General features: G+C 41.3%; 1 long non-coding RNA gene across 1 annotated transcript in view; it reads right to left on the bottom strand.

Annotated features, from left to right (window-relative positions):
- Positions 1-973: 973 nt before the first annotated feature.
- Positions 974-18,099, bottom strand: part of LOC145550183 (uncharacterized) — a 28,784-nt gene continuing 11,658 nt past the window's right edge. The window contains exon 3 of the long non-coding RNA XR_014086071.1: positions 974-3,362. This is a non-coding gene — a long non-coding RNA (uncharacterized LOC145550183). The remainder of the gene's footprint in view (positions 3,363-18,099) is intronic.

Genomic DNA, 18,099 nt, shown 5'->3' on the forward strand with positions numbered 1-18,099 from the left:
ACACACACACACACACACACACACATACATAGCAAGGTGTGTCTGTAGTCCTCAGATCATAAAGCTGCCAAACAGCTACTTGAGTGAGCCATTAGTGCTGATGGTACATATGTTACAGAGATCAGCATGATGCAGCTGAATTTAGACTGGAAGGCTTTATTACTGCACTGTGGACTGGCCAGTGTTAAGAGGCCTTATAATTATCTCCCACTCCAGAAAATTTCCTCTGTAGCAACAGAATGACTATAAATCCTGGCTACTTAAAAAAAAAAAAAAGTTATTGAAATTATTTTCTAGGATGTGGTTTATGTTTTAAAAAATGTCAGCAGTAATAAATGTGTCTTAAAATACATTTTAAAAAAGCAGCAGGCATTGATAATAAAGGCTTTTTTCATAGATTTTTAGTTTTTTATATGGTGTCAGAAAATAATTAGATGTACACATAAATCTGTATCTCTCTCTCACACACACACACACACACGCACGCACGCACGCACGCACACACACACACACACACACACACACACACACACACACACACACACACACACACACACACACACACACACCCACAAGCATTACTCTTTAAAACATCTTTTAAAATATAAAATCACATACAAATTTTAATATTACTATAATATTATATTTGATTTTACATTATATGATGTAAAATAAAAATACACAACTATTTGAAATAAATTTCAATGAAGGAAACACATTTACATATACACACACACTAATGTACATATATGTATATATGTGTGTATATAATATAATATACACACATATATATACACAACATATGTATATATGTATATTATATATAATATAATATATACACATATATAAACACATATGTATAAATATATATAATACAGACGCGCGCACACGAATATATATATATATATATATATATATATATATATATATATATATATATATATATATATATATAATATTAAAAGCACACGGCTGGAATGTACACTGTTTAATTTGAATTTGTCTATATGTCTGGAGTTTATTTGCTTGAACGATCCAGACCTGTTTGTCTTTAGACGACATTAGTCGGCAGAAAATCACTGTACAAATAAACCGGACTGATGTTTCAGTGGAAGTAAGCGCACTCTAAATGCATCTCACTCCTCATTAGCTCCTGTTTCTCCTCATTACAAATTAAAAGATTTTGCATTTTGGAGCCAAACTGCAACAAAGATCCTCCTGTCTGACTTTGTTGCTAAAAACCGAACCTTTATCGTCGCGTGACGTGTTCAGAATAACAAATCACTGCTTACAGCAAAGTGCCGTTTAACTGCATGTGTGTGCCACTACATCATACTCACATGCACCTGTGTGTGCTTGCTTATGAAAGACTGTGAGGCCCTTTATAGTGCGTGTACTGTGGGTGTGTATGTGTGTGAATGCTCAAAGGAGGAGGCTGTGCCCTGCACTCCTTAGGAGAGGCGTGGGAACCCCATTCATCTGAGGAGGCTCGGTTCATTGTGGGGTACATAGCATCAAATGTGTCTGGGTGTTTGCCTGTGTGTGTGTGTGTGTGTGTGTGTGTGCGTGTGTGTGTGTGAAAGACTGGATCTTGTATGTCTGGTGTAACTTGGAGGTTTTTGTGGGGGGGGGGTTGTGTTTTCTATTATTAAATCGTGTGTAATACATATTGAATTTAATCCACAAAAATAATTTCTCAGATACTTTCTTCTTTATTTTTCTTTTAGTCCAGATATAATGTTCTGCAACAGTCAGAAAAAAATAAGCAAGATTTTGTTTGCTACTCATGATAAATATAAGACGAGGATTAAAATCGCTTGTATTTCTATTCGAGATATCCCCGGTGTTTGTTCTGCAGGAAATATTTAGTCATTTCCTGCACGGTTCTGAAACCGTACACTGTTTTCAAATCAAAGAAAGCTAATTAAACGCGTTCAGACTGTGTACTTCAGTGCATTTCAACGCAGGGTAATGCGAAAAAGGAAATGAAAAAGACAACAACGTGCTATATTGAATATTACTGCTGTTCCTTGAGGGTCCGTTGGACTGCAACAATGACGTTCTCCCTGTCCAAACATCGTTGATTTACCTCCTAATTTCACCCCAGCGAGGCCCGCGGAAAGAGCTTTGGAGCCACTAAATAAGGGAGCCACATTGGGGGCCTCTTGTGAGGGTGACAGTGATGAAGTAGCCTGTGTTGGGCCCTGTAGGGTGAGAGTGGCAGATGAATAGGGCCTGTCAAACGTGGGATGTAGGTGGGAAGGAGACTGGAGGTATCTGGGATGACTCACGCTCCCTCCACTCCTCTGTCGTTTGGTCATTGTCGACTCTGGAGCGATATCGATGCGGATTAAACAGCAAACAAACAGATTTTTCAATTAGCAAAGGCCAAAAACCTGATTTACGGGCACCGATTAACAGACGTTACGCTTCATCGCGTTGATGAGGGGGTGTGGCGCAATTCAGGTTATTGAATTACGCATAAAATCTCACAAAATTGCAGCGAGTATTCTTCTCGAATGAAACAGGTTCCGACTTTTCTGGATTTGGTTAAGCTACACCTACTAGGCTTCTGCCAAAGTTGAGTCACTTTATCAGAGTCCAAGAGGAACAAGGAATGATTTCTCGACGCCCATTTAAAAAAAAAAAAAAAAAAAGTTATACAATTGGCCGTATTAAAAAAAAAAATTGCATGCTAAGCGGTAGGCTACCACTAATAGTTTTGTTCTGGCTTTATTAAAACTGCAGGGAGCCACGTGTCAGCAGTGACCCATTTTCCAAACATGTACCTGACTATTAAGAGTAGCAAACGAGTGGATATTGAGGGAAACAAGGGTTTAATGACACCTAAAGGCTTTCTACTCGACAATCACGGGATTGAGCAAGAAGGAGAGGAACGAATGGAGGAGCAGTGCATTGTGGTGGAGCTTGGCCTTGTGTTGCAGGCCTCGTCTGGCCCTCAGCCTTAGATTACAGCACCGGTTCCCTGCCTGTTCCCCTCCATGAAGACTTCTAGCTCAACCACAAACACATCCGAGAAGCAAAACCAGATTCCAGACGAAAAGAAAATACAACTAGATTAAAGAGGTTTGAAGAAACGCCACGTTCTGCCTCGTTCGACTTGGATAGTTGTGCGGCTGGACATTGTGGAAAGAAGCGAACATGATGATGGAGCTCCCGACGTTTGGTTTGCAAAAAGAAAACCGAGTACACATTCTCACACGACCTGAACCGCACGCCGTCTGACTTACCCGCTTCGGAGCGACTGGAATCGGCCGTCCAGGATAAACCGTGGGGTTCTTTGCGGACTTACTGCGATGGAAAACGTCCACGGCAGCACACGGTAAGCCCACATCTCCTTCCTGTAGAGAGGAGCAGAGACAGGGAGCTTCAGCTTCAGTCACACAGCTCTGCACTCGCTGCAAGGAGTAGGCGGGCACGCCAACGTTGAGACCCATTCAGCGTCCCGGAAAGTATCAGCCTCCTCCGTCTGCGCCCAACGCCTTTTTCATACGCCAGCCTTTCCCCCTCTGCCAGAGATTTCACCCCTGCAATCGCCAAAACGGTCGATACGCTTCGAGAAAATCCCTCCCCAGCCTCGGCTGACTGTCTGATATCTACAAACCAGCTCATGCTGCCTCTCTCCGTCCCTTCGCCTCCGATTCTGGGCCCGCCACAATAAGGGGGAGGCCATGTGGGTTTCCTACGGAGTCGCGTGCTCCTCCCGTCTGGCAGCTAACCGAGCTTTGAATGAGGAATGTTAGCAAACAGAGCTGCTGAATGTTGGATGAATGCTACGCCAGGCAGCCAGTCAGATTGCAGTACCGGGCCCGGGCACATGAATAATGCAGGGAAAAAAAAAAGAGCTCAGCTCCACCTCTTCCCTCTCTGCCTCTGCCTGCCCCTCCTCTTATCCCAGCTCGAAACTCAAATGCCTTCACGGGAGCGAGAGAATTCGACATCTATACTTCTTAACACTCTTGCAGTGGAAAATAATTGCAACAGGAGAGTATAGTCATGCATACACACGCTATTAGTGCAAATAAGTTCTTGATGCATCCCTTTTCTGTCCTCCTGGCTTAAATCTATCCCTTTTTTCAGTCTTTTGTTAGGAACTGGCACCTGTCCTAGAAAAAGCCTGGCCGCTGCTCCACCCTCCTGCTACCCTTTAACTCAAGACTGCCCATGACAGAGAGAGGGAAAGAGAGAGAGAGGGAGAAAGAGAGAAAGGAGGGTGGGGCAGAGAAGCCAAAGAGATGGAACGGTGTCCACAGATGGAAGGTGGAGGGCACGGCAGATAAGAGCAAGGGAAAATAAAGGAGGAGATTTCAAGGTAAATGTTCAGGAAACACGATCCCCGAGGCCAGTCCAACAACGGCCGAACGCTCGCACTCAGCTTCAGAGGGGAAGGACTTGTGAGGAACAGCAGTGGAGAAGCACGTGGTCAAAAGGGAACGAAGCAAACGCAGTCTTTCAAGTCCGGTTACCGACAAATCAGCCGGAGACGTCCCCACAAGCAGAAACGAAGAGGAAAGCAGCAAAGCAAAGCCACTTGTTGCACGAGAATGAGGAAGAGATCTTGCAGAGAGACGGAGTGAGAGCAGGCAGAGGGTTAAAATCCCAGGACTGAGAGTAGAGAAGAATCCCTCCCTCTTTTGGCACAGGGTAGCTAAAGGGGTGGGACCCGCCTGTAGAAATAGCAACAGAGCGTTTTTCCCCTCTCTTTTTTTTTTCAGAGCTGCAGTGTCCTAGTCTAGCCTCTCGCATGTGGCCGGGACCCAGGGAGAGAAGAAGAGGAGGAGGAGGCGAGGAGCGATGGATAGAAACCGAAGCGGGAGCCAAGAGGGGAGGGAACCCGGAGAGGGAGGGAGACGAGCGCTGTGAGTGGAGGACGAAAAGCTCAGCTGATGATGAAACAGGGGAAGTGTGGGAGTGTGCGCGCTACGCGTTTTCATCACCGAGTCCGGCGACGTAGTGTCCACGAGGCAAGGCAGGGAGGGAGCTGGAGGAGGTGGGAGGTGTCAGGAGCTCCTCTCCTTCAGGAGGACAGTCACAGAAAACTTACAAATGATTCAAGGATTCAGCTGCTCAGAGATTAACAATCCATCTTTGGACCGGACTACTTCCTTTAATCAGTAAAACTTTCCAGGGAGGAAGCAGTGGCGTTGGGGTTATTGAGGCCAGAAAGCACGTCAGCTATGACGGCTCTACTGTCTTTCTCCTTGATCACAGACACATTAATGAGCGGCTCTGACTGATCTGGCATGCGGTCAAAGGCAGATAAGCGCCTGGGTGTGACCGGGCCACGCCATGCAATAAAAACGCTTCAATATTAACCGCAGTGTGCCCGGCATGTGCCGCTTCTGGGCAACCCCCTCAAGCTGCGAACAGTCCGGCTGTAAGCTAGCCACAAAATGTCGTCCTGCAAGCGTCCAGCTTGACTGTCTCCCACCATTTTCAGTCTGCTCTGTCACGAACCAACAAACAGCTCTGCTCTGAGTGGTGGGGATAATCTTTTTTTTCAGTTCTTTCAGCACCGGATACCAACCCTCCCTTCTTCCTGTCTCACCTCTGCATCAGCATGCTGAAGGTTACTCATGCCAGTCTGCTTCCCCCCTCCCCCCCTCTTCACTCCACCGCCTCCTTGAAAAACTTCTGTGTCCAAAACGCTGTAATGCCGCCGTATCTGCAACAGATTCCCCCATGGCACAAGAAAAAAAAAAAAAAAAAGACAACTTCCTCTCTTTTGGAAGCAATTCCCCTCCCCTGCAGTCATCTCTTTCCCAAAAGAAACCAGAACTCCACACAGGCACATTTCCCCCCTTCCCACCCCTCACCACCACCTCTCTCTGCTCTCCCTGAAGTAGCAGCTCTACAAAAGAGAGGGGAAAACTGACTGAGATCTCACATCTCTCAGCAAAACTAAGGCAGTTTTGAGTTAAATCTGTCCTCAGCGCCTTGAGCCTCAGTACGACACAAATCGATCAGTGGGGGAAGTTTGGACAGAAAAGTGAGGGGTTTAATTTGCACGTTCTCGATAGAAGACGAAGAACAGGAGAGCAAACTAATATGGCTGCTCGGTCTTGGAGGCTGAAAGAAAAAAGGCGTTATGTTACGTAGGTGCATGTGTGGCTGCGAGAGAGGGAAAGTCTTCTCTTTTCAGCCTTCTGCAGATAAATCTCAACATATCGAACGACGAACAATGCAGACAAACTAAGTGGGGCAAGGATTAGAACCGGGGTTCAACACGGGGAAACGGATCGCTTCTTTGCTCTTTTTGGGGGGGGGGGATATAAACACACTCGTGTCCCTTGTTGAGAAAAAAAAAGGGTCGTGCAACCAAATAGTCGTCGGGTCCCGAACCCCCTGTGACGTCACATCTCGCCACGTCTGGGGAACCAATGGGAATCTCCATGCGTGCGAAAACGCCACTACAACTGCGTCCTGAATATAAATCAAACAATCGTTTGAAACAAACGCAAGCCTCATCTGTGATCCGTAGAGTTCCCCCTGAGCTCCTTGTGCTCTGTCTCAGACGCTGTTTCTGCTAGTTACTTGTTTACCATCTGACATGTGGCAGGAATTCAAAAAACTTGGCAGAGCCTGTTGCTCTGGGTTCATTCGAGGATACGGCTCTGGTTTTGGCTCGACTGCCAACTTCTGACACTGAAGCCCTCAGCGGCGGCCTCGCCCCTGCAGGAGCGGCCCGCGTAATGCTGCCATTGATGAAACTCCAATATTAACAACCCTCATTTATGACATCTCTATGAGCCTGCAACAACTTTTTTTTCCCCTTCCCCTGCCCTGAGTTAGAGCAATCTGTGCTCAGTGTTAGCATAGATTTACTAACAGCTTGCTGCATTATTAAGATTTGATAAGCGTGTAAGTTGTGTGCACATTTAAAGGAGGTGAGGAAAGACGAGACAAGCAGTTTTAGGCTTCAACAGTCCCTTGGATCTGCGAGAATTAAAGTAAACAAGAGGGGGATCTGAAAAGACAACTTTGCAAAAACCGACCTACCACAGCCTGTCGGTGTTGCACAACTGAAGTTGCACAGTGGCAACACAGCAGTCAAAATGAACTCCCTCCTGAACTAATACAGAGAAGCTGTTAACTCAGAGGTCCCGTCGGACCCCCTGTGTTGTCACTTCTTTATGAGTCATCCCACAAATCCACAGCCGCAGACAATGCCAGCCAACATACAGAACCGCTCGCTGCAGCAGGGAAAGCAAATATGGACTTTGTGGGTATTAAACACAAAGGTATGAATCACAGACGCTAATTATGACAAAGTAATGAAGGAGAAAGTTTTCAACTAATCTTATTGGTATTGTTTTTTTCCCTAAAAAGGAAAGTTTTTTTTTTTTTTAACTGCATGTGGACCAGTTAATGCTGTCAGTGTTTTAAGGTTTTCATCTTAGAGTTTAAAATGATTTCCATTAACAGGATTGCAAAAAATAAAAATAAAAGGATCGGAGCAAACTACAGTAGGTTTTCTCCGGCTGCTTGAATCAGTATGTGCAGTAGGGCTGTCCCTCTCCCACCTGTTGCTGCACGCTGCTCGTCAGCTGGCTGAAAGAAGGCTTTTAAGCATTTCTCCTGCTTGCAAGAAAGCAAAATTGTTTGTGATTTTCTTTTTTGAATAGTCGGAAATATTTATAATTATAAATATTTACGCCAGCAGTCACTCTTATTTGGGATTTATGAGGGGAAGTTTGAAGGGAGCAATATTCTGCCAAATAAACACATAAAAGCTATTATTAAATTTAGTGCTCTGGATATTTTCTTTGCTTTTTTTTAAACAGAATGTAAGAAGAATCAGTCAGATATTTATGGCTTTTATGTCAAACTTCATTAAGTCCTACTTTTTTTTTAGAACTATGGATAAATAAAGATAAACTTTCTGTTTTTAAGAGTGTTTTCTGCTTTTTTGTGTGTTTTGTGTAATTTATGAAATAAAAGATGCAAAAGCAAACAAAGAATCGTCACAGTGCTAACTGGGCACGAGGGATAAACTTGCATTTTAGTTCAAAAATCCAAAGTAGACATCCAACCAAAAGAAGCAGACTGTTCTTGTGTGTCCTGTTCTGCATTTTTTTTAAAACATTAACTTTTTTTACTCCAGGTTATCATCATGTGAGAATTCTGTAACTTTTTCATCTAAATGTTTTTAAGTAGGTAAGTACTGAAAGCTGTGAAGTTGGAGTGTCGGTACAGACAGACAGCATTTCAAACGTTGATCTTCAAAAACATTTCCTGCACTCTTAATTCTCTCCTGAACTTCCCATGTTGCATATCAAACCTACAGGTTACGACTATCTATACATTAACAGTCCATCAGACACACACACACATGCTTCCTGCTGTCTGTCAGCGACCAGCGCTGCGGCCCGACTCCTTCTATGAGGTGGTCCGCCGTTGGGGCCCCTCGGCAGCACGTGCCTCGACAACTTCTCTATTACAGACCTGACCCTAAAGGTCATCCTCTGAAGGGTTCTGAACAAAAGGGCACGACCCCGAGGTCAGAAGTGTAACGCCAGGGGCAGGCCGGGGCCCCGCGGCAAAGAGCGCGTGCTGTTTGCTTTGAAAGGTAAGGATCACTAACATGGAGGCCTAATAAGGATTAAGGGGCCATCTCCTCTGGGATGTCACTCTGGGGCCTCATACATCAGTCTCTATTAACCTCTGTGACCCCCGGTGGCCATTACGGGGCCATAGGTCAAAGCAGCTCACGCTGCTGAGGTGTAAAACCTCGGTCTGGCTTGAGTGCTGCTGACTGCTTGAACAAATTGTTTTTAGGAGATAAGCACCCTGTTGAAGAGGATGCGGCCTTCCTTTTACAGACTCCTGCTTGGCAGGGTCGAGTTCAGCCCCAAATAAAAGAATTTAATGATCCAAATCTGTGATGGATTAAAATGAAATCCAGAGAATTTTTTTTCTTTCTTAAAAACAAAGAAAATAGAAATTCTGTAAAGATTATTTCCTCCCATTTACAATAGGAGGGAGGAACGACTCGGTGTACTTTTGATACAACAGAGCAAGAGTGGATGGAGAAATAAAAAAAAAAAATCACAAAATGGAGGACAGGAGGAGACAAGATGGTGGACACAGCTATCTGGACAATGCTAATAATAACGTGGTCGACTGCTATTGAAAACAGATCAGCGACATCTTTACATGTATTACTTTTTCTTAAAGTCCACAACAGAAACACACAGAGCTTCTTTCTAACCAGGTTAACCCCGAAGTCAGAGCTCTGCTTTACTTTTTCCTTTTCTCTCTCAAACAGAAAACAAAAGCTGAAAATCTTTTTAAAATGTTCTTAAGGTTTTTTTTCTGTAACATGATTAAGCAGACTCTGAGTAGCAATTTTTGTTAAACCAGTCACGACTTTGCGAGCGTCGATTATATTAAAACAAAATACAGACAGAAAAAAGTCTGACATCTACCTACATGTGTGTGAAAGACTCAGATTGAAATCTATATTGTAAATTTCAACAATCAGAAATAAAGTAAAACTATAAACTGACTCAAACTAGCAGACTTGCATAAAATGTATATATTTATTTTTTTAAAAACTGTAATTTTAAATAAGTTGGTAAACTTAAGGAATCCGATTAGAAGAAAAAAAGCAACTCTTTCCCTCTGAATGTTTTTAGTGCGTTTCCTTTTTTATTATGCTGAAGGTAGAAAATTATATTAGAAATCAAACATGATTATAGTTTTTTAATAAATGGCATGCATTTATCGAATTCTTTAGTAAATACAATTTTTTTTACCAATTCATAAACAATCCAGTAAACTTGAAAAATCTGAAAAACGAACAATACTGAGCATTTTTTCTTGAGGAATATACATTGCAGGATTAAAAATATGTAGACAAGTATATTTTATTAACTGTATAATTTTGGTTATTTTACTCACATTGGATTTTTCTTTTCAAATATGTAAAATTAATTGTACAAGGTGCCCGTTTTATTTTTCAAAACACCTCAGATAGTTTGAAGTGAAACCATTAAAAGCACACCAATTAGAGATTTAGGAAAACTTTTACAAGTCACACTATAAGCAGATATTTTTCAAATGATTCCACATCACAAATACAAATATTTAGTTTGCTTCTAAACAGTCTATGGACTTGCCAGGGAAAAAAATAAGAGTTTTACTTTTGCAATCGTACCAAGAAGATAAACCAAGTGAGCCTTTAATTAAACAAGGTGGCATAAATCTGCCAGATAGAATCATTTTCACGTGTTCTGCGCAAACACATGACCTTTATCAACGGCGCTCAGCGTTAACTTTGATTTCGACGTGTTTCTTTGACAATCATTAATCCACTCACCTCAGAAAACCGAGCATGTCTGTGCGGAGGGGAGCCTGCTCTGCAGCACAGCGGAGCAAAGGTTGGAAAAGAGGAGAGGCGAACTGGACCAGTCGCTGGCTGCGGACGGCGAGGCGTCCTAAACAGCTTTTTAAAACGGCCAAACAGACTATAAATCCGAAGGGAAGCAGTAATTTGACAGCCAAGGTGCCTCTTTACACTGCAGCTCCTCTGAATCCAAATAAGGGGAAGTGATTTGAGGAAAACTGCTGTCCTACTTTTAGCTTCTTTTTCAACTTTCATATGAAAAAGTGTCTCTAGTTATGCACAGTGTGTAGCTCATCTGAAAACATTTATTAGGATGATATCCATCTCTTTGATGTAGTTTGTAACTATTTTGTTAATATTGCAAATTTACACTTCCAACAAAAAAAAAAAACACTAAAGCACTTTAAGCTCTTGAAGCCCTTAAGACATTTTTATATGCAATATTTTTCAGGGATAGTATAATTTGTGATATCTAAAAATGTAAATTGCTGAAAAGCTTCACAGAAATTAAAATAGGATTTTTTTTCTCTCTTTTTTAAACCTTCCACGTCTAACTTACCCCTCATCTCCTCCTTCCAACACACTAAAAGCATCTCCTCCCCTCCTGTCTTCCAGCTACTTACTGCTCACGTTTTAGGCTCCATCCCACATTAATAAATGATTATTTTAGCAGCTCTTATCGAGCATCAGGCTCTCCAGCGTTTGGCGGCTGTCTGGCACTCTCGCCGAGTGGTACCACCTTTTAAAGCGCTCGGACCTGCTGTTGGTTGGGGTTCAGTGCCACGTCACAGAGCAACCGCAGCCTGGACGGGCCCCGAGTCACCTGGCTCGGCCCGAATTGGAAGGTTTGGCACCCCGGCCGCCCCCACCTCTGAACCGAACGCGCCGTGAGGAAGGAGGTGGAGGTGGTAGAGCTTCAAAGGCAGCTTCGACTGGCTCTAACGTGATTTACATCCTGCTGTCCTCGTAAAAAATAAATATATAGAATCAAGACACTATCTTTAAACTGAAACGCAGCGTGTTAATTTCTGGAAATCATGTTTAGCCAAATAAGCATTTAGGAGTTTAGTTTGTTTCTCTTATTGAGCACAAATATAAGTATATATATAGATCTCTGTCTCTCTCACACACACACACGCACGCACGCACACACACGCACACACGCACACACACACACACACACACACACAGACAGACGTGGAGATGAAGCACCCTACTATCTTTAAAAATGAGAAATTCAAAAATGAGCTATTTGCATTTTACCAAACCTGCGTATTAATTTAACCACAGACTCATTTAATAAATTTAAGTTTTTTAACCTGAATTTTAATAAGAACATTTTTCTAAAATACAGAAAAATCATAATTATCTCTACTGGACATTGGTATAATATTGAAAGAAAAAAAAAATCACGTGTGGATAGAAACATTTTATCTATGGATATATTTTATTCAATCCGAGTCTCTAATTTCAATTTTCAAACACACTCTAGACCTTTGTAGAGTGATTTAGAAACATACATTTATCATATGCATCTTTCTCCACATGTAAAACTAAAACTTTCCATAAATAACTTGCATGCTGTGTTAATAAAGTGTCTGAAAATCATGTAAATTCAACTATATGTATGAAATACTGTGCCGTACATGCTCTCATTTATAACGTTACGAATACCACTACTGTTCTTCTATAAATCTAAATGGTTTTCTTCTCGTCACTAATTTAACTCTTTAACATTTACATACTGTTTCAGACCAAGTCAATTATTTTGTTTCCTCCTGTATAAATTCTTGTTCCATTAAAACGGTTTTGTTAATGCTGGCCATCTATGTAAAAGACTCGCAACTCTGAACATTCAACCATCATATCTCGTTAACTTTTACTTATTGCTACTTTTAAACGTTATTTATTACCTCCTCACTAAGGTCTGCTTTCTTGTTGAGCTTATTATTAAATGCATGCAGTTTTTTAGGAAGCACAAGCAGAGGGGCACTTTTAATTTCAATGCACATAATATATAATAATAATAATGATAATAATAATAAAGGAGTTCTATCCCTGTTACATTAGAGTTTCTTAATAAAATATCAGTTTATATCCTACCATGTTTCTTTACATCTGCCCACTGGTACAGCAGCCTTCTAACAGTGTAAAGCAATTTATTTCTTCCCATCAAAAATTTCCATTAACTTGAATAGTTTAGAAACATATTCAGATACGTATCACACAAACATATGAGGTTTATGTTAAAACTGATAAATAGAAAATGATTAGGACTTTAAATATGTTGAACATTTATTAAATTTCTTACTTTTTTTTGTTTTTACAAACTTTTTCTCCTCTGGCACCATTTTTGTTAATAAACGACAGCATGCAGAATGTATTTGTTCTTGATTAAATTTTTTTTGAAGTGGGTGATATGATAATAAATTTTGAATAATGTTAAGAAGGAACAATTCATCAGATTTTTTCCTTTAGGTACATCTCTTTACTTTCAGCTCTATATACTAGATTTTATATAGCAAAACTTCACTTTAACTGAGTAATACTCTATGTTCCAAATTAAAATATTTGTTGGAGTTAGGGTGTTCAAGACAGAGTGTACTTCAATGTTTTTTTATATATGAGTTGTACTTGAAACAAACTGATTAAACTTTATTTAGAAAGGTCCTTTGGGATAATTTTTTTTATGTGCTTCTCAAGAGTATTTTTGGCATTTCAGCAGCTGCTAAATGTCATTATTTCAGAGCCAGGTAAAGATCAAATTATTTACAAGGTCAATAAAGTCAACTAAGATTTAATTTCTTCAAACAAACAAACAAACAAAAATGAACCCATGAATCACCATTAAAACCGAGTCTCTCTCTGCTGAAATAAAGCGTTGTTTTATCGTCGTCTCTCTGACTCATTGTCGTTTCCTCTCCACTGTACGGTCCAGTGAGAAGGGAGCACTGACGCTGCCTCTCAGGGGTTAAGATGCTAGCAGTCATGTGCCTGTTGGCTGCAACAAAAGCCTCCCTATGTAGGGTGCATACAGATAGAGCGAGCCCCTTTGTGTGCGGCGTTTCACACGTCGCAGCCTGGGAGCTGCCAGGTCTGGATCTCTGGATCTCTGGGTCCTGGCTGCAAGCCTAGCTAGCAGCTTGAAGCACCTGACGCTGGGGCTTTGGCTTTGCCTTTCTTCTGCCCCCGACCCTGGAGGCAGGGGAAGCAGGAGAGGAGGGAAAAGATAATGGAAGCGAGGTCCAAATGGTGGGTCGCACGGAGCAACACAAACAGGCAAAACAAGATACGGCGGAGAGAGAACAGAGAGGTGCAGCCGGGCAGGCTGGGATCAGCAGGACAGACGGGTTTGTAAGCAGGACTCAAACGCTGACACGATGTAGGTCAGGGCTCTGGTAGTCCAACGCTTGTTAAAACAGGCAGCCTGGAAGCCGTGTGAGCAACAAATACGGCATTTTCTCCCCTGCTGTTAACGGTGAACATCCGCAACTGTTGCGATATTTACATTATGAGAGTCTGAAGGTCGCTCCTTGTGCTGAATATGCAAGTGTGCACAATGTTTAAACAGGTTATCACCTGGGGCAGACTCATTAAAAATCCATTAAGTTCATATTTAAAACAGAGAAGAGCTCCTTCCTTATTGGTTCCTCTGTTTTTCAGTGAAGTACACCTTATGGTTTGACACTCCTAAATCAAATTTGCTTGTACAAAAAAAACAAAAAATATATATTTTTGTGACGTTCAGGGCAAATCTAAGTCCTGGTCCCTGTTTTGAAAATACACAACCCTGTCCTTCCCCCACCTGTTGCTGTATGCTGCTGATCAGATCCCTAAAGAGAAAAACGAGACAAACAAATATGACTGCACACTGCCGGTCAGCTAGCTGAAAGGAGCCTGCTTCACTCTACCCTTGCTTACAAGATCTACACTTAGGCCATCTGGAAATATTTTCGATTACAGAAAACATGGTCAGCCATGATGAGGAAACATCACCCATCTCTCTTTAAAAGGTAAAACTGTTTTGAATCTACATTCTGCCCGGCAACCAGCAGCAGAACGGCTACCTGGGCCGACCAGTTAACCAGTTCACAGCCGAACCGGTTAACTGCTTTCTCCATAAGGAACAAGATGGCAAAAGGTTCGCAAGAAACATGCTTACTAGAAAACTACAATTAAATGTAGTGGGCTCTTATTATTTTCTGCTTTAAGTTTGTATCTTTGAATCAATTTGCTAAAATATTTTAATAACAATCGATTATTGCTGCTTTTCTGTTATGAAAAAAAGTAATTAGATCATGCAATATAGATGTTTAATGTGTAAACACCGTGACACAGAGGAAATGTTTTTAAATCAAGGTCGTCACAGAGAATTGGCACTTTCCTAGAAAGCACCTCTGCACCAAGCAGAAACCCAGCTCTGCATTTAAAATTCACAACTTAACTGAGGTTTACGTCACCAATTACAATTATCAGAAATAATTATCATCCATTTTTTGAAGTGATTATTCCTGAGTGGCACTCTTGCTTGGCAGATTTACGACAGTAACAACAAAAGCTGGTGAATGTTTCTCTCCTTACAAACAGGTGGATTCTTAGCAAAAGCGTCCAGGAGAAGTAATAAACTTTCAAACAATGAGTGATTCTGGTTGAATGGCTCCCACATATGCTCACCTATTGTTCCGCAACAAGCTATAGGTTTTATTGAGAGAGCAGGGAATGGGAAATGAAACCCTGCAGGCCTGCTAACCTTCTAGAGTCGGTGTGTGAAAGCGAGGTTAGCAGACAAAACAAACCCCCTCTGCTGCTCACACAAGCTGCTGCTATAAGTTGCATGTTAATTAAACTTTTCAGAGCAGCTCAGAGTGTAAAAGCTTCTGTTTTCTGACCCTGCACCCCACTGTCGCCAATCACGCACACACACGCACTTGTGCAAGAGATGTATACACGCCACATGCTTGGGTTGCATATTATCGGGACGAGCTGGCTGGACGTCTGACAACCGCGGCGAGGGAGGAGGAAAACAGTTACCCTAGCGTGTTAGTTTTCTGCCAGAGTCCCTATTGACCTGTTAAACCTTTGTGACTGGAACAAATGCAAATGGCGATGACTTGTTCACACAAAATACTAAAGAGCCATTCAGATGAGGCCCCGGGCCACAATGCGGCAGTGGCCGAGCGCTCCGTGGAGGCTGGGCCGGCCCCCAGTCTGAGACACAGAGGCAGAGATTCTTTCTGCCATCGCTGCAGCTCATTGTGGTCGTCTGGCGAAGGGCGATCATGCACTCTGATTGCTCCTCCTTACATACACACACACGCACGTTTACGCCTCTCCTGTAATACAAATAAAATCGTAAACACAACCACACTTCCTTGGACTTTACCCCATAATTATGTCGGATGTGATAATCTGATAGCGTCGCTGTTGACCTGAGCTGCTCCGGTTTTATGAATGACATCGGCTTTCGCAGGGACTCTGACTCAGGGCTTCCTACTGGCTAATATCGACCATTATTACTGTCGAGTGAATATACAGTAGACATAATGGAAAAAAAAGATTAATTATTACCTGCTTATATCTATTAAAAATGAAATGACACCTTCAGGTAAAGCACTAATGAGAAAATTCAAGTATATCTTCATATTTTGCCTCGTGTCAACAATTAAAGTCCAAGTAGGCAGTTGTATTTATTTTTTAGACAGAGTTGAAAATAGAAATAGTCTAATGTGTTTGTAACTTTATCATTCCAATGCTTTTATCAGTTTCTAACATGTCTATAAAATGTCTTCATGTTCACCATTAAGCAAGACAAAAACAGAAAACAGTGCATGCTTCAATTAAATGAAAATATCCAAATAACTTCCATGACTATGATATAACAATTTTAAAGCAAAAAAATAAAATAAAAATCCTCCACAATGTATTTGGTAAATGGGTTATTAAAAACTTTCAGATGCTTTGTTGCAGATGCAAGTGGAAGGAAGTGAAAGTAAAGCGGGGATATTTCCACTGCCAAAGAGCAACAAGTGTTAACACTAGTTAACTTTTAGAGCAGGGACTCAGGATGATACGTTTAATCTACTGAAACTGCTTTTTAATAAAAACTCTTTACGACTTACATGCTACAAAACGGCAGTTTTTGACAGAAAAGTGCAGTGAGCTCTGGTTCTATAAGAGCTAAACCTAATCAGCTGAGTTACTTTTCATGCATCAACAAATAAAGTAAAATAATATGACATAACATTTAAAAAAATTACTGTATGGTTCAAGTATAAAAATACAACAGCTCAAAAGAAAAGTAACAAATTTATCTTGATTAATTAAGCTTTTTCGCAATGTTCCTAAAAATGTACCTGTTGGTTATCCATGACTATTTTTGACAAAAACAGCATAACATGTTTCAGATTAAAGTATAGAAACAATCTTTTGTGTAAAATAAAAACCCGCAGGTGTAAAAATTTGTATTATATGTTCCTCCATAGTTTTCTGATTGCGTTCTCACTCACCAATAATAAGATGTCTTCTCCACTCCAATGTTGAGTTAACTGGATTTTAGAAAGGCGTTGTAAATAAAAACACAGTTCACTTAAAAAAACATAAAGTTTTACTATTTATTTCTGTCTGCTGTTGAAAATATGGCTACAAAACTAATTCAGTAAACATTCATCTGGTTCTGCTTTCCTGATGTCTGAAGAAGCTCCTGGCTAACGTTAGCTTTCCTCCTCTAATTGTTGATATGCCTTGTTGATAATTTGACTCCGAACTTGCGGAAAGAGTTTTTTTTCCGTCCTTTTAAGTTAATCATTTTGCTTTTAACGCACATTTATCAATAAATGGCATTATAACAGAGCGCTGCACTGTGATCAGATGAGTTTCAGGCCAAGGAGGAACTAAACCTTGGCCGGAACAGATCGCAAAACACAAAAAAGGCAGACAGACTCTCTTTAAGTGCTCTTTCCCGCTGCTATTAAAGATCCACAAATCATCAAAATTTACAACGTCCCATGTTTTTAATAAGCCCAAATCTGTGATATTATAATCTACTTTTTCATTATCAGACTGCATCTGGACCGGCTTGCCATTCGATTCGAATTCAAACTTCGAGAAAGGCTGCTTTGGAGGGTGTTTACGCTCTTGAACTCAGCAGCTTGTCAGATTTAAATCTTCATAATAAGAAGGAAATATATACTGCCCTCTGAATGTCAAATAAAAGTGTTCAAAGCTGATTAAAACGGCTTACATAATAATAATCCGAAGAACATGAGGAAACAGATGATGCACCTGGTTCCTGTAAAATAACTTCAAAGTTTGATTATCTTCCACATCTAAAAAAAAAAAATAAAAAAAAAGTGGTGATATTGACTAACCACACTGAATTAGCACAAAGTAATCATGACACTAAATTTCTGTCTTCTTATACAACAGTGTGACACAGATTGCAGCCTGTTTGGTTGTTTTCTTCTTCGATCTCTCCCCTCCAAATGACAGATTAGCAGAACCCAGAGGATGACTCTCGCCGGCACATCTGGACAACACCTGATCCGAAGGAGGCTGCCCACCGGACCTCCACTGAGCCGCATTTAACAAATGAGGGGTTTTATTGCAAAGAGAGGAAGGAGTGGGAGGTATAGACCAACCACTGTCCCATCGCTGGATTAATCTTTCCAATCAGAAAGTGAGCAGAGGGATTTTCTGACTCATTCATTGGATGGTGTTTGTTTAGCAGGGAG

This window comes from Poecilia reticulata, chromosome 23 (assembly GCF_904066995.2).
Source record: "Poecilia reticulata chromosome 23, P_reticulata-male-v2, whole genome shotgun sequence".
Taxonomy (NCBI): Eukaryota; Metazoa; Chordata; class Actinopteri; order Cyprinodontiformes; family Poeciliidae; genus Poecilia; species Poecilia reticulata.